Consider the following 26,616-nt stretch of genomic DNA (forward strand, 5'->3'; position numbering starts at 1 on the left):
ACAGGACTTATGGATTGCTCTCTAGCTTGTCTTAATACAAGTAGATGTAATAGCCAGTTTCATCATATAAGGATGCTGGCTGCACATCATACTAAAATGTGATACCTTCTAGTTAAACTATATGAGTTAAAAACACCAAGTATGTCTCTTGTACTTTTAAATCAAACACTTTTGACTGGAACTGTAGAAAGTTTAGTTTGTACACTGCAAATGATAAATATAATGCATTTAAAGAGTATGTGTACATAGATGAAACACTTACATGAAGTGGAAATGATGATCCTATGCTTTCAAAGGATCTGATATTTCAACAGTATAAACAATGTATTGCAATGTTTGAGTTTTCTTCTACTGAATGACCTGACATTGTTTGTGTATCTTGTCGACGCACTTTTTATAAGTCGGAAGTGCAACTAGTGTACATTGAGGAGAAAATTAAACACAATGTAGAAGATGTTTGGAAAGAACTGTATTTGCATTTGTTTGTAGAAGAACGACTTGACACATGTGAGGCACTTTATGTTTGTAGACACTGAGCCTCATTACGACCCCAGCAGTAGACGCGCCGGTAAAAACAGCATGGCTGCTGCCGGAGTCTTGTTTTTCCCGGCGCCTGGCTCTTGGGGAATTAACATTGCATTACAGACCCAGAGGTCCCGGAAGCCAGGGGCCGGAAAAAGTAACTCCCCATTCCCATTTGAGTCCCATAGGGAAAGGGCAGGATGGAAGCACCGGCACTGTGTGCAAGAGTGCCGGTTCTCCTGTCAAAGTCTGCAGGCAGGTGCCGTTCTGCCTGCCAGGTCAGATCTGTCGGGTGGGACGGCACCCGCCTGCAGAACTCGGAATGTGTCGGTCCAGTATCAACAGTGCCAGTAGCTGACCAGCACTGTTGTTACCAGACCGGCACACTGGTAATGATGCCCACATTTTTGGGATGTATAATCAAACAAGTATTCCTGCAAGAAGTGTCTTGAATATCATGGTAGTGCCTGATATCCCTGTTGGGCTTCAAAAATAAAACATGTTTGAAGTGATAGCATTGCAAACTGTTCATCCTTTTAAAGTTATTTTTGGATTGCAAACAAAGATGTCAAACTTGGCTAAAAAATCATTAGTGCTAGCTGTGAGAGACAAAGTTGTGTATTTGCTTCTCAATTTGTAAGAAAATGTCAACACTCACTGAGTGAACCATGACATTGCAGATTCTTTGTTTGTTTTAGTAAATGGTGTTGCCACTAAAGATAAGAACATTTGGCAACAGCGTATAGATATTGGAAAGGTGAAAAACGCGTTGGTGTTTCCTTTTGGAGCACAATGATTTATAAAAAGGCAGAGTGACTGTACCAGACTTGTCTATAATTGATGTTGATTCAACAAACAAAAGCAGAGAAGGTCAATTCTAAAGTCTATCTGTTCTAGGAGGGAATAGTTTGTATGAACATGACACTATTCTTCCTCTACACTCAAGTGGAGCAATGGGCGACAGTTTAGAATTGTATCAAATGAAAGCAATGAAATGTGCACCAATCTGTGTCTGGGAAAAGATGTTAGAAGCTCATTGTTTCTATATGCTTTTTCCTACTGGTACAGGAGACTGATTGGACGATCAGAAGGTACCAATCTCTTCTTCAGAATATCATTGTACTAGAATGTATTCTGAAGATTCCTGATTCCACACCAATGTTGAATATATTTTTCATTTATTGTAAGAAAATTAATTTTCAACATTATGTTATGCTGTTTATTTATTTATTTGATGTGATACAGTTTAAATAATAAACTTTACACATATTCTAAAATCATACATATACTAATGCATATAATAACAATACAAATAAATGAAATCAAGTACAATTCATACAGTACATGCAAAATACATGACATTAAAATATTCATAAAAAGGAAAAGAGGAAGAAAGAAAAGTAAAGGGCCCAATAGTAGATTTTAAAAACTGTCCCCATGTGAGATGCTGCAACAGGTGAAAGAAAAAAATTAAATTTTAGAGGATAAACTTACCAATATTCTTGCTACAATGTGTGGAACCAAGGAATATTGGTATATGAGAAAAGGATAGACCATGATCAGAAACCTGGGCTCTGCAACTTCTTTTGTGACTTTAAGTTGTGCTGAGTATGGTTGGGATGATCTTGCAGAGTGGATTTGTGAAAGTAATCCAGAGAAAAACAACATAGAACACATAACATCAGGAGAATTGTGTTCCATGGACCCTGTAGGTTATCCAGTTCTTTCATCACAGACCTTTAGCCATGTTACACTGTATATGTAACATAGAAAATGGTCTACTAGCCACTGTGGAAGGTTTGTTTTGAAGAAAGGAGTACCAGGCTCACACATATACATTTTACATATGCTTCTGTGGTTTAAAGATACTCATCACTTTGATAAAGAAAGTAATGGCTGTGTGATGGAGTTCATAGACAAATATGTTACCTGTTCCATTACTGCTCAGCATGTCTATACTGATCAACAGAACATGGTGGAAAGATTTAAAAGGCACTGATCTGGTAAATACTGTCAGAGAAAAAAGTAAAGACAATAACTATACACAGTGCATATTTTACTTTCCAAAGCCTGTGACACTAGATGGTCGAGTGAATAGTTTGATGTCATCTGTTCGACACCATGTTACTGGTAAGTCACCAAGAAATATCTATCATTTAAAAAGGTATAAGAAATGCCAATTCAATAAGGATTATAATCCTGTCATTGCTCAGCTTTGGGATGCAATAACTTATCTACAGTATATTTCTGATGATACAATAGCTGTAGCTCGTTATGTTACAGCATACATGACAACAGCTGAAAAGAGCAATGCAGCTGAGTTATGGTAAGACTTATCAGCAGATAAAGGTCTTAGGCAGAAACTTCTAAGCTCTGGTCTGAAGATGCTCTCACATAGAGCGTGTGGTAGCTACAAAGCTGCAGATTGGCTAACTAGTTCTAATCTGAATGGAAGTAGCACTAATGTACTTTGGTTATGTCTTGGCCAAGCTCGTACTAGAAATCAGCACTAACTGAATCAGTACCTGACAGTACAGTAATTCTGAAAACTGACTTGATTGATATATATTATCACATTGATCTGAAGAGTGGGAGGATCTTTGTTTATAAGAAGTAGCAGAACACTACTCCTATCAAAATATTGAAGCAAACAGTGACAGAGGCCGGTTTAAAGTATGTGATGCACTGGTTGTCTAGTGAGACATGAGAAGGCAAGTCTCAATAACCACATGACACTGTCCTGCCAAATGCAGAGAAAAAGGAATTATTTCATTTTTGTCTTTTGCAGTAGTTCTTCCCATCGCGTGCCGAGAGTGATTTGCTTGGAAGTTTTGAAACATTTGAAGAATCATTTTTGTTAAAAAAAGCTTAATTAGATATACACAACTTAAGCAGTACTTGGATTTACTGGAGAAAGAACTACATCAAGAAGAACTTTTGGCAGCTGAATTGCCAAAAGGGACTCTTGAGGGCAGTCAAGATTCTGCAGCAGGAAGTCAAAATATGCTTGGTGAGCCAAATATTCATACTGATGTTGAGCTTGCCATGTAAGAAAAAGAACATGCAATGCAAAAAACTAAAGTTGTAGATGCAAATTATGATGGAATAGTTAGTAAACCTAATATAGAGCAAAAGAAAGTTCATTATAAAATCAAAAATAGGTTGTTAAATGGTTTGCAGCAAGACAAGCATGAATGTTCTTGAGTCCAATGCAAACCTGTATTGTTGTATGTTAGTGGACTAACAGAAACAGGTAAATATTTTGTAATTCATGCCATGAGAGCTATGACCTAAAATGTAACCAATTGCTCTTTGTCATGTATTTTAACTGCTCCAACAGGTTTAGCAGCATTCCATGTAGGAGTTGCTTTCAAGTGTTGATTCTACCTGTGGAGTATGACAACAAACTACAGTATCTAAAACTTGTATCAAGTGCACCACTAGAAGTAGAAAAAGTTCTAAGAAAATTAAATACCTTGATTGTAGATGACGTAAGCATGGTGTCTAACCTGATGCTAGCTTTCATTCACTTGCAAATGCAAGAGGTTTTGAAGACTGACTACAATGTTTTGTTTGGATGGAAACATGTACTTGTTTTTGGAGACTTGTTATAATTAACTCCTATGAAAGGTCAACCAGTTCTCAAAATGCTGCAATCTAAGGATGTTCGAAAAACTATAGGAAGTATTGATAATTTGAACCTTTGGAATTTTTTAGAATTCCACAAACTTATCATTAATATGAGACAATCTGCAGACTTAGAGTATGCAGCAATGCTTAATAAGACTCATGTAGGTCTCCTTGAGGAGAATGTGAAAGCAGTCTTAAAGGGAAGACAGATTTCTAACATGTTTCATGCAGATTGCATTCCACCTGATGGCATGTTAACACTTCAGGAAAGAAACATTTCTGGTGTTGCTTTGATGTGCACACTTGCAGAGTGTAACACGTTGAACTCCAAAATGCTACTGTCAAAGAAGTGAATATTGTGGAGATAAAAGAGTGTGATATTTTAAATGGTCATGTTATGCCATTACAGTTGGATAAGAGAGCAAAAGCTTGATTAGTTCAACTAGAGAATTGCATTTCTAAAACGGCAGGTCTAGAAGCAGTTTTAAAACTGTGCATCAATACACCAGTAGTATTAAAGAGGAACTTGATTGTAGGAATTGGTCTAGTCAATGTAACACTTTTCCTCACAGTACAAATATTGAACATGTTGAAGTAAAGTTTGATTGTGTTGAAGAAACTCATTTGCTTTCTTGGACCTCTGCACATTCCATGCTTTTTAAGGCTACCTTTGTGAAAAGAGCACAATTTCCATTGTGCTCTGCATATGCAATTACACTTCGTAAATCACAAGGGTTGAGTTTAGAAGCAGAACATATTGATACTGTTCATACAGAGTTAAAGAAGGAATGACATATGTAGCTCTGTCACTTGTGAAAAATATTGAAGTTTTATTTTTAAAAACTTTGATGAAATAAAAGGGACAGGTGACATTTCTTGCAATAGGTTACATGTACTGTATCCTCCTCACCTTAACCCGTATACCTGTACCTACTAAGCACTTAGCCAGGAAACATAAGGTGTCAGTGAAACTACATTGAAATACAAGCATTCCTCTTAAGACAAAAAACAACATAATCTACTGGAGGTGGGGAGTTGTTCAACTATGACACTCGCATTGCAGATTTAGTAATGAAACAGGAGTTTAATGCTAATCTAATGCAGCTCTGGCTATTTTGTTTCAAATTGCACTATTGAGGCACGAAATAGCTTTCATAGCAGACAAGCAACTGTGTTTGGAACGTTCATTTCTTAAAGGATCTGTAGATGAAAAACCGCACAGTACACATTCGACAATGTCAATCTGAAATGTACTAACTCTTGTAAGTGGAAATCAACTATTTTCTCAAAATACACATGAAGATAGTCAATAACTTTTTGTCTGTCTTTGATTTATTAGTTCAGGAAACTGTTAGTGTAGATAGATATGTAGCAATTAGTTATGAGTGCAATCATATGTGTCCACAATGTAAGAAAGATTACGCTCCTCAGGATATTTCTGAAAGATTTGTATATGTTCCTAGCCCTGATCAAAAAAGTGTAACTTTTCTGATCTTCTAATAAAAACATTCCATGACACGCAATGCAGTGACAGTGGTTGTAATTTACAATCTACACTGCAAAATATAGTTTTCAATAAGTATGTATTGATTATGTTTGAAAGATACAGTCTAGATGGTAGGAAAATTAACACAAATTAATTTAATTATTCAGGAATTAATTTTGTAAATAGTCAAGTTTCTATAAGTAACACAGCTTTTAAGACTTGTGTAATTATTTGGCATGTGGGGGCATCCATTCACTGTGGACATTTCACAACATGGATGCATACAGAAGTAGATTGACTTGTTTGTAATGACTCTATAGTCACACACCAAGCTAGATTGCCAAATTGTTTAAAGAATGCTTATTTAATGTTGTTAGAACCAAAGTTTTAAAACATGTTTATATTCTTTGTGAATATAAGCATACACAATAAAGTTTGAAATGGAGGAATAGGGTAATAAGTGTTTTATGTTAAGTAGAAGATGAATTGTTCCTAGGATGTATTTTAAAATCAGTACAAAATAAATATAGCGATAATATTCTGAAGATTAAATAAAATTAGAAGAGAAAAAAGCATTCTGCAATTTTCTACTTCTGTTTCATTGTGTAAAACAGTGTAGATTTTAATATGTACAAGTGTTCCCTATAAGTGCTAGATTACATGAATGGCTCCATGTATATTATTTTGAATGTTTACAAATGAAACAAGTAAACGGTAGGATGTAGATACAAAAACTATAAAGTAAAATGTTTGTAAAATATAAAATTATCCAACTACTAATAAGAGTTTTAGGGAACAATTTAGATATACTTGTGTTTAAGTGGACAAAATAAGGACGCAAAGTTTTAAACATGTATTCCAATTCCATTAAAAAATGAAACAGCTTACTTTAAGTGTTAGTTTGTTCAATGTTTAAATATGTTGTTTTTGAAGTGTGGAAGTTTTCAGAAAAGTGGTACAATGTATTGCATCATTACAGACAAACTTTGTTTTATACTAGTTCATCCAAAATTGTCATTAGCTTCTTAAGTGGACAAAAAATGGATGCAACCCAAATTAAAAAAGAAGTATTGTAAAGCAGTAGTAGAGATAATTATTATATTTTAATATGACGTTTCATTTCATAAAGAAGTATTCCACACTGCACACAACTATCTGTGCAAATAGAAGTGTAAATAACAAATCCCAGTTTAAAAAAATGTCAAATATGATGTGTACATTTTGAAATGGCATTATTAACGTCTCATTTGTGCATGTGTGCATGTGGCCAAGCAAAGGATACACCCAGATTTCAAATAAGTATGGAAATTACATTTGTTAGGTTCTTAGTGTCGCCTTTGGTAAGCGTTAAGAGGTTTACACAACACACTTTTTATTGCCTACCTATTATTTTAAATATTGCTATGACTAAACTTTAAAAAGATTCATACAAATAATGTTACTATGTTGGCATATCTTCATATGTTTATTTGTAAGACATAGTTAGGTGACATGACTTGGTTTCCTGGCTAAGGTTGCATAAATTAATCTGTACATTTGTCATCATTTAATATTAAATAATGTTTGTACTGTGGTGAAACATATCTTCATTGTTTTGAAATGCCTTTAATAGGGGTGCACAAACTATTGACATTGTGGGAAATTCTATTTAGAATTTGCTGATGCAAAACCAGTTAGCTAAATGGTTAGTGTAGTTGAGGTAATCATACAGCATGTATTTGTTCTATAGTACGCTGTAGATACCCCTTTTCTTTGAAAGTGTTATCCTTTCAAAATTTTATTTTACACAATGTTTATTTTATTCGATTGTTAACATTTTTATTTAACCTGTCATGTAGAAAGTGAGAAAGTATATCATTTGTATATATATATTCAGTAAAAAAAAAACTTTGTTAAAGGGACGTTATGGTTAAGTTGCACTACTAAAAACCTATGCAATTCAGTAAAGAAAAACTTTGTTAAGGGGATGTTATGGTTACAAGTAAAATCGAAAAACCCCTGAAATTCACCAGTTATGGTAAACTAAGCAACCATAACTCGCACCACCACCGTGCACTGCTGAGACTAACACCCAGGACATCAAAGATGTGCGTGTGCATATTCGGATAAGGTGCGTGTGAGCTCGGAAACACATGTGCGTGGTCTTTGTAGCTACGTTTTTTCTACAATGCGTGTGCGTGCTCGTCACAGCTATCTGTTATCTACAGCGTCAGCGTGTGTGTGTGGTCTTCGCAGCTACGTTTTATCTACACCACGTGTGTGTTGTCTTCTCAGCTACGTGTTATGTACAGCGTGTGTGCGTGGTCTTCACAGCTACATGTTATGTACAGCACATCTGTGTGGTCTTCGCAGCTACGTGTTATGTACAGTGCCAGCGCGTGTGCGTGGTCTTCACTAGTATGTGTTTTCTGTTAACTCCTGTGCGTGGTTTTGTTCAATGCGTGTTTGGATAAGGCGCGTGTGAGCTCGGAAACGCGTGTGCGTGGTCTTTGTAGCTACATGTTTTCCACAACACGTGTGTGTTGTCTTCTCAGCTACGTGTTATGTACAGCGTGTGTGCATGGTCTTCACAGCTATGTGTTATGTACAGCACGTGTGCGTGGTCTTCGTAGCTACCTGTTATCTACAGCGCCTGCGGGTGTGCGTGGTCTTTGCAGCTACTTCTACAGCGTGTGTGCATGGTCTTCACCTGTACGTGTTTTCCGTTTACACCTGTATGCGGTTTTGTTCAACGCGTGTGAGTGGTCTTCTCAGCTACGTGTTATCTACAGCGCGTGTGCATATTCGGATAAGGGGCATGTGAGCTCGGAAACGCGTGTGCGTGGTCTTTGTAGCTATGTGTTTTCTACAAGCGTGTCTGTGCTCTTCGCAGCTATGTGTTATGTACAGCGCCAGCGCGTGTGTGTGTGGTCTTCGGAGCTACGTGTTATCTACAGCGCGCATGCATGGTCTTCACAGCTACATGTTATATACATCGCGTGAGTGCAGTCTTTGCAGGTACGTGTTTTCCACAGCGCGTGTGCGTGGTTTTGATTGCTACGTGTTTTCCGTTAACTCCTGGGTGCGGTCATCAATTCTGCGCATTTTCTTCAATGCGTGTCCATGTTCGGATGAGGCGCAAGTGCGAGTTTGAAGAAGAACGTGTGTGCGCATTTTGACTGGCGCGTTATATGTCAAGAGCGGGTGAAGTAGTTCTGTGCATGCTCTTTACTGCGTGAGCGTGGTCTATACCGCTACGTGCTTTCTTCGCGTTCGGATGTTGTTTAGTTAACACATTTTTGTGCTTCTTGCAGCCATATTCCATGCCATCCTCATCACCCCTCACCTTCCCAAACATTATTTGATCAGTTTGATGAGTGCAATGTTGTTGTTTTTTTAATATGCTTTGCCGCGATATCCGTGGACACCGGATGAGAATCCAAGATGGTGGGCGTCTCCAAAAATCTGATGCACTTCACGCTTCACCCAGCCAATCAGAGAGCATGTCATATGTCCGCGGACATCACGCAAGCCGCTTGGCCAATCCGTGTCCTGTTTGCTGAGCGAACAGGGAAGTGTATCCGCGGAGCGGACATAGATATTACAAATGTTTCCGCCTTACGTTTTGGTCATTTTAAAGAAAACTACTGGATGGATTTACACCAACAGCACGCTTTCGGGACCAAGCCGCTGCTCCTGCCGAAATTTGGTGTAAATCCGTCCAGCGGTTTGGGCTGTAGGCCTGAGCAAAGTTTTGTCCCATTATGTCTATGGGAAAAAAGACGTTTCGGGACCCCGCTATAACTTTTCCCCCCTGGACCAAACCTCACCAAACTTTTCAGAATAATTCAGAGTGGGCCATATACTTTTTTTGCAAAGTGAGGATTCGTCCAGGGGGAGCGAAGTTATAAGCCGCCCAAAAAGTGCTCTTCCTATGGAAACAGCAACTTAACCATAACTACACAGCCACTAACGTGGCTGTGTAATATATTCAGTGAAAAAACTTTGTTAAAGGGGCATTATGGTTAAGTTGCACTAATAAAAACCTGTGAAATTCAATGAAGAAACTTTGTTAAAAAGCTTTGTTAAAGGGATGTGATGGTTACCAGTAAAACTGAAAATGCCTCAGAAATTCAACAGGCATGGTAAGCTAAGCAACCATTACTCGCACCACCACTGTGCACTGCTAAGACTAACACCCAGGACATCAAAGGTGACATCACAAATGTAATTTATGACATTACTTATGACATCACATGTCATCCCACATGGTCTGCTCGTGGGTGCCGGTCCACCCACCAGGTCAGGCCTGATGGGCGAAAAGGCACCCGTGAGCAGAACTCATAGTTTTCCGGTCCAGTAAATACTGTACCGGCAAGCTTACCGGTACCATAGTTACTGGACCGGTAAACATAATGAGGCCCATTAAACTTTTTATATTTTCTTACAGTACTTTCCTTAGGGTTCGGTCTCAGCTCATGGTGCACATACATGGGGCAACAAGCAGGTCTCAAACACACACATTATTTGTATAGATGAAGATAAACGTTATTGCTATTAACATTTTGACGTGATGCTGTTCCTTTCTTCCTTATTTTTATTTCCCTGTATGTGCCTCTAATGTGTATGCATTGTGGGTCTCCATATGTACTGTTTGTACTAGTAGAAGTGTGTAGTAAGTCTTGAATTGTTAGATAGTTATTAACATTACTCAAAACTCTGATAAGGTAGCATTCATTATTTTACTATCCAAGTTTATACAAGATTTTAAATATTTCACTTCTATGGTGCATGGTGCAGCCATTGCCTATATTTATGTATGTATGATTAGGTTCCTGTATTAACAGCAACACTCCAATACAATGCTTTCTTTAGATGAGTAGATTCTTTAATAGATTAAGTAGTTCATGATAGGTTTCCCGATCACCCCTGACATCTTGTTACCAACATTATAAACACAGCACCTTTTAGGGACTTTTCATCAACATGAATTTCATATGTGATGTCATCAGTGATGTCATTTTTGATGTTCTGGGTGTTAGTATTAGCAGTGCATGGTGGTGGCATGAGTTATGGTTGATTAGCTTTTTTCGTTTTTTTACTTGAATTCATAACATCACTTTAACAATGTTTTTTGATTGAATTCCACAGGTTTGTATTAGTGCATCTTAACCATAACGTCCCTTTAACAAAGTTTTTTCAGTGAATTTCATAGGTTTTTGCTAGTGCACCTTTCCTGTGCTACAATTACCTTATATTGTAATGTGGCAGCAATGGAGGTTGCGAACAGCGCAGTAGATCCAAAAGAATATAACCAACAAACAAATGTACCTAAAATCACAAGTAATGTTTACAACATGTAAGTATACCGTTTCATACAAATAATCACATTTGAAAAATACACATTTTATTTTAGTTAACCCAAATTGCAATGGAATTCACCAATCACAAACCATAACTGTACACTCCACATAATCTCCCCAATACCACTCTGGATATAGCTAAAAACAGCAGCTGCTTACTGAACAACACATTTGTATTAAACAGCAAGTGCGTTGCATTTTCTTGTTGTATTTGCTTGCATAACAAAAATATGGTTGTAAAACAGAAGCCATTTTCTTGCTCAAAGAAATGGCATGCAGACTGGAATGGTTGGAAGAGAACTTCCCAAGGGATGAAATGAGCGACGATACATCTCCAATGGTATGCCACACATATTTTACTGTAAACAAATAATATACTTTGTGCACACAATTGGAAACATTGTAATTGTTTTACGTTCAAAAAGGGTGGCTCTTGTAAGAACCGTTTTTTGTGTTTTTGGTTTTTATATTTTTTTTTAAAAAATAATTTTCAAACTAACGTAACAAAACATTTCACTGACTTTCATTATTTCTTCTCACGTTCACAAAAAGTGCTTTAAAGCATTTTTAATGTTTTCCACAAAAATCTGTTTTCCCATGTCAGTTAGATGGACTCCATCTTGCCAAAAATGTTGGCCCTATCAAGTTTATTGTTCTCATTATGAAACAATGTCATGCCAAAATCGGAAACAAACGCTCATACAGCTTTTTGACATTACGCCTCGCTTTTTCCATTTGCTGATCAAATAAACTTGAGTGCATCCACATCCGTCTCTGTGCAAATGGATAAAAAAATATTTTGGAATTAGGAAACATTTCCTTCAACTTTCTCAATGCGTCTATGAAACACCTGCAAGAAACAATGCAGGTGCTTGCATTGCAAGGAAGCATGCAAGCACCTGCTGCAGTAGAAACACATTCTTCTCCTCTACACTTTCCTACAGGAAAAGGAAGATGATATAATGAAAGGTCCACACAAATTAGTGCATCAGAATATCGCTCTTTACAAATGTATTCTGAAGTTCCCAGATTCAGTCAAAATGTCAAATACATTTTCCACCTCCTCTTCGAAAGTGAAGTAGCAACTCTATAACTCTATGTTATGGAGTTGCACACAGACGGTGCCTTGAGAGAGGGACTCCGGAGCAGACTGTCGGAGTATATAGGTACCAACGTGGGGAGTATAGCATGGTGGAGTACAGTCTGAGAGGCACTGAAAGTTGTGGTGGGAGGTGAAGCCATCGCCAGCGCTCAGGGCATTAGACGGTCACTGAGAAGCGAACTAGAAGCAAGCGCGGAGAAGATTAGACAGATGGAGGCCCGCGCGCAGAGGACCAGGGAGGCAAAGGTGGAAATAGCAGCAGCTAGAGACAACTGTCACAGCGCCTGGACTAGGAAAGCAAAGTTCGATTACATTGCAAAAACCACTAGGTACACTCAGAAGGTGATAAACCAAGCAGGCTGCTGTAGTGGCAGTGCAAGAGGGAAACTCTGAGACACCCGACCACCAAAATAAAAGATAAAACAGGTGTGGTGCACACATCACCGATGTCTATTAATGACACTTTTAGAATATTCTACTCCCAATTTTACAGTCATGACACGCCAGTACCCCAGAGCGTCATACTGGACACAATAGAAGAAATAGGCCTGCCCAAGCTAAATAGTACACAGCGTGAGACACTAGATGGGGAGCAAACAGCTAAGGACATAAGTGAAGTAATTAAATCATTAACCACCAGCAGGACCCCTGGGAGAGATGGGTTGCCCACAGAGTTCTACAAGGGGTATAGCTCGGAACTAACCCCAGTCCTGCATGAGGTTTTCAAGGAGGCATATAAAAATACGTAAGTTGCCAGAGACCATTATGGAAACATTAGTGGTCCCGATTCCTAAACGGGGTAAACCCAGGGACGAATGTGACTCATATAGACTGCTGGTAATGCTAAATTACGATATCAAAATCTTGACAACCATACTGGCCAAACGGCTGTCAAGGGTCATAGGGAAGATAGTGCACAGGGACCAAAACGGGTTTATAAACGGCGGTTCGCAAGAACAATACGCAATAGTCTCATTGGACGCCATTAAAAAGTGTTTCATTCCATATACTGGGAATGGTTAATCGTGGTATTGAGAGAATTTGGATTAGGCAAACATTTTATTGGATGTATCAAATTGCTCTATGTATCGCCAGTGGCTAAGGTGAAAACTGGAAGAATGATATCAGCAACCTGGGACATCCAAAGGAATACCAGACAAGGCCGCCCACTGTCCCCAATGCTCTATGTACTGAGGTTGGAGCCGATAGCGATATAACTGATGAAACAATTCTTTTGTTCAGGAATCAGAGTGGGAGGAGCGTACCACATAGTATCCTTATATGCAGATGAAGTTCTGCTGTAACTAAGGGATCCACACTTGAATGTTTCAGTAGTTATGGAGATTTTGGATACATTTTGCACGTGTCTCAGGGATCTCTTTTAGCAAGAGGAAGTCTTGCATGTTCCCATTGGCGGGACTGGCAGGGAAAACTGAGGCAGACCTCCTGGAAGTTGGGCTTATATGGCAGTTGAAATCATTCAGATATTTTGGAGTGAATGTTTGGCACACACCTGCACTGATGCATGCGGGCAATACTGAAATGGCAGTGAAGGGACTCAGGAAGTGCATGAAATTCTGGTCCAAACTGCTGCTGTTGGTGATGGGCACAGTCGCCATTATTAAAATGATAGTCCTACCAAGGTTTCTATATTTCTTCCACAATGTCCACTACTATGTCCCGGCATCTTTCTTTCGCACATTGGAGAAGTTGCCGGGGAAGCATCTTTGGATTCCCTTCAGACTCAATATGTCCCTGACCACACTCATGCTGCCGTACAGAGCTTGCAGGGTCCAATTACCAGCTCTCGAGAAACACTATTTGGCGGCACAGCTCAGCTTCATGGCCAAGTGGCTCACAGTTGAGACCACCTCGGAAAACAAAGCTGATAAAACAACAAGAAGCACCTGCATACCTAAAAGAAATGAAATGGGTTCCGCTCGGGTGTTTTAGTAATGACCCAATGATTGTAATGCTAGGCAGGAGGGGCTGGGTAGGGCCCTGAAACTGCTGAAACATGACCACCCCTTCTCACCTGAGACACCGATAGCAGCCAATGTTTGCGCAGTCAAAGCAGACCTGGTGAATTAAGGCAATGGGAAAGATGCAGCACTTACACCTGGGGGCACGTATATGAGGAGGGTGTTTTCACAGAATTTGAAGCTATGGGAGAGAAAGAGGGGCTATCCAGGGGCCAGTTTCTATGTTATCAGAGGACTAGAAAGATAGCAAGGAGAAAATGGAAAGAATGGCCAGAGGCTGACCCAGTACTAGCGTTACTCCACAACTTGGCCAATGGTTGGAGGCCTGTGGCCAGACTATATAGCCAGCTGGTGAAAAGGCCCAACCCCAAAAGTGCTGTGCTAAAACAGTGGTGGAAGACTGACCTTGAAATCAGTATTACTGAGAAGGAATGGGATAGGATCCTGATGTACCCCCGGGAAGTGTCGAGAAATGCCTGATTCAGGGTGGTTCTAATAAATATCTCATATAGGACCTACATGACACCAAGCAGAATAGCCAAATTTAGCAACAGAGCGCACCCATTATGTCCATGGCGTGGATCTGAGGGAGCGGGAATGCTGCACATGTTCTGGGGGTGTTTGAAGATACAGCCCTTCTGGGCCAAGATAGAACATACTTGCCGAAAGGCTGGGGTAGTAAGGTTTGAATGCACACCGAAGGAATGCCTCTTGGGGGCCTATCCAAGAATTAGCAAATTCAGGCATGTGGTCAAACTTATGGACATGGTATGTATATTGGCCAAAAGGTCCATTGGAAAGGCGTGGAAGACAGCGGGGGGACCACAATATGCCAGGTGGCACAGGGAACTGGAATACTGGTCGGGATCTTAAACTAGGGTATAGGGAGATGGGGTGTCCAAGGCTGGAGGCGATGCGAGCCCTGCATACAAGGCCTGGAAAACACTAATCTGGGACATGTTGCACCCATCAGACGACAAGCTCCCATGAATGAAAGTGAACCATGCTAGGGCTGCTTGGACCCGCAGGTGGCTGGGTCACCAAAACAAGAAAAGTCAGATGGGCAACCGTTCGCCCCCAGCAAATGCAGCAATGCCCCATATCTTAGAGCCTCTTTAAGTAAATGTTGAGCACCCCAAGGAGCGAATTAAATGGTGAAGACTGTTTGTTGTTGTTACAATACCATTTGTTAATGTTGACTTGTTATTATATATACGCAACAATGATGATAAATTGAGATGCTAAATATAAACGTTAATCATAAATGCCAATAAATACATTTTAAAATAAAAATGGAGTTGCACATTAAAAACAGGTTCTAACTTTTTAAAGATATCCGCTACTCAACTACTTAAAAAAATTAAAAACAAAGGCAAACTTTTAAAGTCAAGTATCACAAATCACTTGGCAAACATGTGTGGTACAAAAGAATACAGGTTCTGACATCACTCTGATGTACGTTGTATGCTAAGTAACGTAGGCCCACCCACATGATTTGTTACTTTAAGTTGTGCAGAGTACGCATGGGTTGACATACACGACTTCTTACACAAACCGAAATAAAGACTAAATAGACATAAAAGCACCAGGAGACCTCTATTCTCTTGACCCTGTAAATGTATCAAGATACTTTCACCATCGCTTCATAGCCATGCTGCATTTTATCTGCAATTAAAGTGCCCCTCCACTCAGAGAAGCACAAAACTTCTTTGGGAGAAAAGACTATCAATCCAGAGGAGCACCACACATCCACATGCTTTTGTGGATGAAAGATGATCCAAAATTTGGCATTGATTCTGCCCACACTGTTTTACAATTTATTGAACAATACATTACCTGGGACATCCATTCGGAAACCAGACAAAGTGACCTACATACACAAGTGTTACGCTTCCAAAAACATAAACATGGCAAAAACTGCTGACGTAGAAATAAAAACAAAGGGAAATACTATACCAAATGTCACTTTGGCTTCAATAAACCAGTCTGAAAAAAAGGACAAGAAAATAGATTAATTTCATCTGTTGGACACAACATAAAAACAAATCCCCTAAAACTACCTACAGCATTAGAAGAGACGAAGCATCCAAGTACATCAATGATTACAATGCAATCATTGCCCTCTTGTGGAATGCAAACATATGCATACAGTACATTGCAGACAATTCCACTGAAGTTGCAAGATATGTCATAGCCTATCTCACCAATGCTCAGAAAACAGAGCTAAAGGACTGCTGGGATGACATATCATCTGACAAAACACTATCAAAGAAATTGTACAGCTTCGGTATAAAAATGCTATCCCATAGAGAATGTGCGTCCAAAGAGGCTAAACCCTACCAAGAGATAGAAAACATAGCCACAAATGATCCCAGCAGCCAGGACATTTAAAAAAAAAAACTATTTACTTGACACATATTACCCAAAAAGAAGTACTACTTTGAGAAACATGTGTCTCTACGGCATTGCTCAAAACTACACTTACAAAAACAATATCACACCAAATGAGACAACTGGCAAATATTCAGTTTCATCTTGTGAAGGAAGCCTAGTGAAGTTAACTAAACCTAGTCTAATTAATCATATTAAATTATCATTTGAAACTCCACAACATAGACAACTGTATTAATTGTCCCTAGTTCAACCTTTTAAACCTTGGAGAAAAGTAAATAATTATTAGGTGAAATGACTTGTTTGAAGCTGCATTTAAAGCAAATGAAAGCAGTATAACAAATGACAATTTCAAACAATACAAAGAAATGTTGGACAATGAATGCCAACGAGAGGGAGAAATTGAAGCTCAACTACACATAGACACTCCTGAGGGCAGTCAACCTTCCTTTACAGAAAGACAAGACTCACTTGGAGAACCACTCATTCTAAATGAAGAAGAAATAGCCATAGCTGAGGTTGAAAATACCATGTATCAATATAAACAATCTGAGGAGAACTTGTCAGTTATACATTATCAGTTAAATGATGAACAAATCACCATTTATCTGGAAGTCACTCAAGAAATTGAACATGGTTTCGAACATGAATAGAAAACCTGTACCTGTAAACATTATAAACCTCTGCTCCTGTATGTAAGTGGTGAAGCTGGTTCTGGCAAAACATTCATAATTAAAATAATCAGCACATTTCTACAAAACCTTTTTAACAACAACCTTTCGGCTGAGGTAACAGCCCCCACTGGTTTAGATGCTTACAAAATAGGTGGTGTCACTTTACACCGACTACTACCCTTCCCCATAGAATACCAAAACAAATTAGAATACCTCAAATTGTCAGCAGAGGCTGCAAATGAGGTACGCAGAATTCTAAAACAAATGAAAGTGCTCTTGATAGATGAAGTAAGCATGGTATCCAAAGTCATGCTGGCCTTAATTCATCTCAGAATGCAAGAAATCCTAAAAAACAACTATGAGAAACTATTTGGAGGGAACATGTTATTGTTTTGGATAGACCTCCTACAGTTGACACCAGTGAAAGGGCAACTTATTTTCAAACATTAGGACACAAATAATGTCGAAATACTCTCTGCAGCATTAGAAATGCAAATCTCTGGCAACACTTTCACTACAAAGAACTAACTCAAAACATGCGCCACTCTGAAGACCTCACATATGCTAACAATTTGAAAAGCATTAGAACTGGGATGCTTGCTAAAGATACACAATCCATCTTAAATAGTAGACTAATCCATCACTGCATATCAGCTTCAGAGACAAACTAGAAGTGCACGAAATGACACTTCCTATGTGTCAACAAGCAACTGCATGACTGAGTACCTTAGAAAAATGTATCTCGAACAAAGCCGGATTGGAGAAAATATTAAGTTTGTGTCCAAACTGCAGAGTAATTCTAAAACGTAACCTTGACGTAGAGCAAGGCTTAGTTAATGGAGCAATTGGTACAGTTGTTGGCTTCCAGACATATCCATATGACAACAACATTCAGTTTGTCAATATCCACTTTGACAAACTTCCAGAGGTTAAACAAACTGGCCAAAGAATAGGATGTTTCCTTCTTTTCAAAGACATGTCCGTACGTATAGAGCAATTTTATCACACTTGCATCTGCTGTCACTATTCGCAAATCACAAGGTCTAACCCTAGATCAAGCATTGATTGACCTTGGCAGCGCAGTCTTTAAAGAAGGTATGTGTTATGTAGCACTTTAACGTCTGCGTAAACTCAATGGTCTATTTCTAGATAACTTAAATGCAAACAAAGTCAGTGCTGACATTGCTTGCAGCCTGGAATACAACAGGCTATGGGCACTATACACCCCCCAATTAAATATGCACCTTGTACTTCAAAATAGGAAACCTTTTAACAGACAAAATAATAGAAACAGAAGCTATAGCAGAGTTCCGAACAATACCGATAAAAAAAGAATAACCAACTCCTGCATCAAACAATACAACCACAAAACTATCTAGTGCAAAGTCAAGGTCACATGCATCAGAAAATAAAGACACAAATGTCTCTTCACCACAAAGATGTACAGGCCCATCTTATGATCCACAAACAGAACTCTCTGGTCCATTTAAATTCAAAAACACAACTGGAGTACATTGTTATGCTAGTGGGACAATGGATATTCTATTTCAGTTGCCAATTGTTCAGAACATTTACTTAAAGGGCTTGGACCAGTTGTGTTTACAAATGCTCGTCCTTCAAAGCAATGCCACAAATAATCCTGACATCGCTTACAGTGTTTAATGTATAAGGCATGAATTAGACTACTGTGCAGGAATGGTAAAATTTAACATAAACACAAAATAAGATCCACAAGAATTCATAATGTACTTACTACAAGTACTGGAAACCAGAAACATCCCTATAAATGACATCTTCTAGATTTAATACACATGGAAAAATACACGCACTCTATGCAACCATGTTTCACAAGACTACATCCCTAATGAACAATTTCTAGATGGATCCATGCCAAATTTCACCAGCTTCTTCAGAATGCAAATCATGGCATATTATACCCTGTTTGAAATTCAGACAATAGCTCAACCATACAAATAAACTCACAAAGCCAATATGTCATACTAATGCTTCTAATGTACAATGCTCACTATGCTTAGAGAGTCACAGCCTCAGCCTCAGCCTACTGATGATGTCCAACCAGACCATAACACGTTTCTGGGCTTGCAGTTGGTACTCTTGTTCAGAGGAGAATTGCCTAGCATTTTGGTGCTGGACTGCCCCAGGGCAGGACAAAGACTGATATGTTTTGTATATTTCTCCTCTGTGAAAGATAGTGAGCTAAAGAACCTGGGTAAGGCTGTCGTAACTGGGACTGTCTGACAGAGGGACTCCGAGGATACCCCTTGTTTTTTTGCATAATTTAGGTAACTTTGGGTCTCACCCTAAGTTACTAGGGGAATCCAGACGTGGACCCCTTTCTCACTATTCTTAGAGAGGCACAGATCCACCCTACTGATGAGGTCCAACCAGACCAAAACACGTGTCTGGGTTGCTGTTGGTACTCTTGTTCAGAGGAGAATGGCATAGCATGTTGGTGCTGCACTGCCCCAGGGCAGGACAAAGACTGATGTGTCTTGGATATTTTTGCTCTGTGAAAGATAGTGAGTTAACGAATCTGGGTAAGGCTCTCATAACTGGGACTAATATCTGGCAGAGGGACTCCTAGGACTCTCCCTTGTTATTTGCATAATTTAAGTAACTTTGGGCCTCACTGTAAATTACTAGGGGAATCCAGACATGGACCCCTTGCTCACTATTCTTAGAGAGGCACAGCGCCACCCTACTGGTGAGGTCCAACTAGACCGAAACACGTGTCTGGAGTTGCTGTTGGTGCTTTTGTTCAGAGGAGAATTGCCTAGAATTCTGGTGCTGTACTGCCCCAGGGCAGGACAAAGACTGATATGTTTTGGATATGTCTCCTCTGTGAATGAAAGTGTGCTAAATAATCTGGGTAAGGCTCTCGTAACTGGGACCAATGTCCGGCACCGGGAATCCCAGGAAACCTTTGTTTTTTGCACAATGCAGATGTGTCATGATTCCTGCCCCTCATGTCCCCAGCCCTCCAAGATGTCAGGCTTCAGCCAGGCCACGATCACCTACATGGCCCTCAAGGGCCTCTCCATCCCTCCAAAGACCCACTTGGAGTCAGGCTTGTGGCACCAGACTCACACACCCCCATAGGATAACATTGGGGATTGGACTTGTAGTGCATTGATGGGGACAAGATGGATGCCCCCACTTATTTTGGTTCCCAGAACTGCATGTGCGGTCTAGTCTTTTGGGTGTGGTTCAGCCCAGAGACACCTGGGATCCCAGAGAATATTTAAGCCACACCCAGGCTGAAAAATATGCTTTGCGTTTTCTGCACCTGCAGCGTGACACACACCGTGTTCGGATCGGTCTCTAGTAAGCCTACATCTTTCTTCTGCGCTCAGCTCTTGCAAGAACTAGAACACCGTTAGGAACAGCCTTACCTTGCGATGCTTCTGCCCTTCATTCATCGCTCCTTCTGTTCTGCGGGCATCTTCGGCGGTGCCATTCCATCTCGGCACACCGCTTTCTAAGGAAAAGGGAAAAGAACAGAAAAAAGGCATTAGTAAGCATTCTGCAAATCTTCGCTTATTTTTAAATACTGTACAAGCTTGAAACGCTTACCTGAATCCCAGCCGCTCAGGTGGAACTCTGTCTCCGGAACTTCTAATCCATCTGCAAGAGGGAAAAGACACTCCAGGTTAGCGTGGAAAAGTTTAGAGGCGCTGCATACCGCGCTTACCCACCGCTCTCACTCACCTTCAGCGCTACTCATCTCAGCAGCACGCCGCCATCCCTGGATGCCGGCCATCATCTAAAGAAGGAAAGGAAAGAAGTTAGAGAACTGTTCAAAAGACTCATTATACTTACCTGTCAGACTCTTTCCATTGAAGTAACTAGGCAGCAACGAGCCCACATCAATCAACGCGCCCCTGCGCTGAAAGCAGGACGGAGAGCACACTATCCAAGAAAACAAGATGAGCTGTGGATCAAAGGGAAGGGTTGGACCCGGGGGAAGAAGGGGTTCAAGCACACAGAGACAATAGGGAGTTAAACTCTACCCAATACATTAAGTACAGTTACTGTGCACATATTCCTACTATCATTATTCTGGCCATTCTTCCATTACATTACCTATAATTACAATACACATATTACTACTGTGGTTATTTTACCAAGTGTACATATTCAGTGGGGCATGGCCTTTGGCCATGCCCCCAGAATCTGGCCACTGACCACAACACAATTAACATTAAAAAAAATATCACACATGGTCAACCAATAAAACACACCCACATCCCCCTCGCAATCAAAATATCCTTGGACACCGAAATTGATCACCGGCCCGGCTGCATTTCCAAACCCTTTTTTCACATATAAAAACAGCTCTACATTGCCTTCATTCCACTTCCCTACCATTTATCTGCCCTCTTCCAAATCTCAAATAACCATAAATGTCTTTCACAAACGGTCTGGACACAGCGCAGCCTGCAAACTACCGTGACATTCGTGGACAACTAAAGCACATGCCCAGCCTTTTTCAACCTACAAAAACAGCCTCATATCATCTGTTTTCCACTCCTGCACCTATCCCAACCCTCGTTCCACCACCAAATAACCCATAATATGTTTTTCAGACTTTTTCCCCACTGCGCTGTCCCCGGATCCAACATGGCGAGCGTTTCCCAAAAATATGACGCACCTCATGCTCTTCACCATCCAATCGGTGAGCGTGCCCGATGTCTGCGGACATCATGCTTCCCTCTAGGCCATCGGAGGTCCGTCCTCAGACCGAACCTTTCGAGCAGCCAACGCGAGGGATTTCGGAGCAGCAGAATTTTCTACCATTGGGATTTGTCCCTATTATTATATTTCGGACAACAGTCGTACGGATTAAATAGTTTCATTATTGGCCCTGATTTGATAAAGGCTTGTGGGAGCCGAAACGCGTAACCAATTAGAGGGCTTTGTAACAGATTGTGCAATTAAACAATCAAGTCTTAAACTGGCTCTGAGTCCTGGAGTTTCCTGTTTTTCTTGTTACTTTGTGGATGGTATGGGCTTAATATCCGTCCAAATCCAGTGACCCGCGACAATTGATGACAACTAATGCAATCAATATTGCACAATTTCCTGACATTTAATAGGGATTGCAAGGAGTCGTCTGCTAGAGCAACTTTTTCACAAATAAGCCCCACAATCGAACCGAGAAGTGTGTTTGCGGTCCAGACCCAGATATCAGACATTTTTTTCGCTCTACATTTTTGTCATGGACAGATTTACAGCAAATTTACAAAAGCACGCTTTTGGGACCAAGCCGCCGTTCCTGCTGCATATTTGGCGAAAATCCGTCCAGCAGTTTGGGCTGTAGGCATGCGCACATTTTTTTGCATTGCATCTATGGGAATAACCACCCATTTTGGGACCCCCCCTATAACTTGGCCCCCCCTTGACGAAACCTCACTTCCGTAGTTGCCCTGTAGTTATGCTTAAATTGGTCAACCCATAGGAAGAACACTTTTTGGGTGGCTTATAACTTCGCTCCCCCTGGATGGATCCTCTCATAACTTTGCAAAACATGACCCTGTCAGATCCATTCTGCATAGTTTGGTGAATTATTATATAGTGGGGACAAAGCTATAGGGGGGTCCCAAAATGTGTGGTTTTTCCCAGAGACAAAATGGAAAAAAACATTTTGCTCATGCATATATACCCCAAACCGATGGATGGATTTTCAAGAAATTTCTGGCCGGAATGGCGGCTTGGTCTCAAAAGCGTGCTTTTGTAAATTTGGTCTAAATCTGTACAGCGTTTTTTTGTGTGTAAATGGCCAGAAAGTACATAAAACAAATGAGTGATATCTGGTTTCAGTCTGCAGACTCATTTCCCTATTTGGTCCATGTTAGGGCCTCCAATTGGTCCAGAGGGCGGCATGATGTCCACAGACATCGGGCGCACCCACTGATTGGATGGTGAAAAGCGTGAGGTGCGTCATATTTTCCAAAATGCCCGCCATGTTGTATCCGCGAACAGTCACGACTGATCGCGGACATCGCGGTGGGGAAAAAGTGTGGAAAACACATTTTGGGTATATTGGTCCTGAAAAGAGGGGATAGGGGAGTGGACAAAATATAATATGGGGCCTTCTTTGTAGGTGGACATGGGGGTACGGGTGTCATGGCAATCCGTGGACACTGCAGTAGTTTGTGGGCAGCACCATAAGCAGACGGCTTGGGAAACACATTTAGAGTTATTTGGTGGGTGAAAGAGTGTTTGGAAATGGTAGAGGAGTGGAATAAAGATGATATGGAGCTATTTCTATTTGTGGAAAAAGGATCTGCAGATGTCGCCAAGTCTACAGTCAATTTTAGTGTCCGTGGACATCATATGGATGGCTTGGGGTTCTAAGTGAGTTATTTGAAGGTGTATTTTATTGGGAATCTGCCCACTGGCCACAACCACCATAGTAGTGATATGTGTGTAGTAATTATATTTACTGTAGTAGGAGTATGGCCAGAATCACCACAGTATTAATATGTGTATAGTAATTATATGTAATATAGTGGGCGTATAAAGAGTTTGTAATATGGTGGAATTATATAATTGAACTGTATATGGTACTTGTGATTGTAATACAATTGAGGATAGTGCTTATAGAATATGTACTTGATAATACTTGGTATGGTTACTTAGTTTCATAGCATTATGAAGCTGGAATTTCTGGTTCATTTTCTATGGAAAAAAACCAGTATAATTTGTTAAGCAGGATAGTTTGAAAGCTTTAATTGTATTTAATTTTACATATACATTTACTTTTTTAGACCCTGATAAACAGTACATTCTAAGTACTTTGTTTGGTACAACCTTAGTGTATGATACACTGCTGTTGTATTGACATTAAATGATCATTGGGAAAATCAATCCATACTGGATTAAAAAAAAACTGATTACAAGTAAATGAGTGTAAGTGTCATGGTATGTTTGAAGTATGTTGTGATTAAGGGAATGTGTAAAATAGTTAGATACCTGTTTGTGTATTCTAACTAAATAAGAGTTAAGAAGATGTTTTGTTGCATAAGGATTGTGATGGCGTATTTGAGGTGTTTTGTAATGGAGGGTATTTTTTAGGTAGTTAGACACCTTTTGGTGCATTCTAACTATGTTGACTTTTACTACTATTGTAGTATTATGGATGTAGTTAAATAGCTGTTGTCATATTCTAACTGTTCATTGTGGTACATTTTAGTGACTACATTTGGGTTGAAGGAATGATAAGTATGCATTTGTTAGATTTTCTGATAACCTATGTTTTGGAGTAACCGAGGTATCGTTACATTCAAACCAACCACTTCTTTTTTTGACGTATGAAGTATAGTGTCCTGAAGTGGTTATGGCACCAGTGTGGTACATTATACCTACTGTTGTGAAGGTGTTCATTCCAAGAGATACATGGCTGTGCGAGTAGCCTGCAATTTTACAGTTATGTTTGGTTCCTTCTAAATAGTACATTAAACTTTTTAGTATGACATATTGGCTATGTGAGTTCATTTGTATAGTGGGGCGATTGTCTGAATTACAAAAATGGCATAATATGCCATGATTTGCATTCTGCAGAAGTTGGTGAAATGCAATGGATTCAGAATTTGGTATGGATACATATACAAATATTTCATTAGGGATGTCCTTTTGCGGAACATTGTTGCAGAGAGTGCATGTATTTTCTCCACACCTATGAAATCTGCAATATTTCATTCATAGGGATGTTTTTGGTTTCCAATACTTGTAGTAAGTACATTAGGAATTATTTTGGATCTTCCTGTGTGTTTATGGTAAATGTTACCATTCCTGTACAGTAGTCCAATTCTTGCCTTATGCCTTAGACACTGTAAGTAATATCAGGATTTTTTATGGCATTCTATGAAGGACGGGTATTTACAAACACAACTGGTCTAAGCCCTTTAAGTAAATGTTGTGAACAATTGGTGGCAATTGAAAAACAAGATTGATTGTTACATTGGCATAAGAATTTACTCTAGTTGTGTTTCTGAATTTAAATGGACCATATAGCTCTGTTTGTGGATCGTTTGATGGGCCTGCAGATTTTCTGGAGCAGAGACATTTGTCTCTTTGTTTTCTGATGGACGTGCTTTTGAATTTGTACTAGACAGTTTTGTGGGGTTTTTTTGTGCAGAAGGACTTGGTCATTGTTACTTTTGTGGTATCTTTGGGAGATCTGTTATAGATTTGGTTTGTATTGGTTCTCTTTTTTAAAGGTTTCCTTTTTTGAGGTACAGGATACATATCTAGCTGGGGGCGTATAGTGCATGTAGCCTGCTGTATTCCAGGATGCAAGGAATGTCGACATTGACTTTGTTTGCATCAAAGTTAAAAATGCCATTGAGTGTACTCAGACATGAAAGTGCTACGTATGCTACGATATGATATGATATGATATGGCATTTATAACGTGCCTATACACAAGTGTTTTAAGGCGCGACGAGGCAAGGAGGGGGAACAGAGGGAAGACAGACAATGATCCTACTAGGCCAGGTGTCATTCAGATCGTGCAAGTGCATAGGTAGGGGGAAGGGGAAAGTGCAGGGGGGAAGAGGGAGGGGACAGTGCAGTACATGGGATAATAGAATAAATAACAATAGAAAAGTATGGCCAGCAGGTGGCAAGTGCAAGGGTAAAGGGTAAGTGCAGGCATCATGTGTCAAGTGCTGGTGGTGGGACTGTAGGGATACAGAAAACAGTCCCCAAGTGCGGGGATTGCGAGGAGGGCAGTGCAGGTGTGCGACTGGCGAAGGGGACCTGGGCCCGGGATAAGAGGTTGGCCAAGTACCCAGTGCAGTTTCAGTATCAGCCAGGAAATCAGCAGGGGAGAGGAGAAGAGAAAGCAGACACAAAGAGAAAGGTTTTGAGGTGCTCCCGGAAACGGAGATCGTTCTCCTCAAGTTTCAGGGGGGCAGGGAGACTGTTCCAGAGGAAGGCCCCAGCCGAAGAAAGTGATCTACCACCAAATCGTTGCTTGAAGAAGCGATTGACCCTGAGGGAGTTGGAGGCGGATGAGCAAAGAGCTTGAGAAGGAAGATATTTAGGAAGAGAGAGTTGAAGGTATTGAGGCCACAGGCCCCAGAAGGCTTTGAGGACAATGCGTTTTGAATTTAATTCTCGTAGCCACTGGGTGCCAGTGCAGAGATTTCAGTCCTGGAGCGGTATGATCCCTGGGTTTGAGGCCAAGGACAAGTCTTGCAGTCCGGTTCTGGTTGAGTTGCAGAGAGCAGAGAGTAGTAGCAGGCATATGTAGGAAGAGGCTGTTGCAATAGTCCAGCCTAGAGAGAACCAGAGCTCTCGAGACAGTGACCTTCTGGGGGAAGGAGAGGAAAGGAAGAATACCACTGAGGAGGTGCAGCTGGTAGTGTGACTTCTTAGAGACATCAGAGATGTGAGGAGAGAAGGAGAGTGTGAAGTCGAAGTTGACCCTGAGGTTTTTAGCCACAGAGGTGGGAGCAGG

This window comes from Ambystoma mexicanum, chromosome 1p, assembly GCF_040938575.1.
Source record: "Ambystoma mexicanum isolate Mex_15411 chromosome 1p, UKY_AmexF1_1, whole genome shotgun sequence".
Classification (NCBI taxonomy): Eukaryota; Metazoa; Chordata; class Amphibia; order Caudata; family Ambystomatidae; genus Ambystoma; species Ambystoma mexicanum.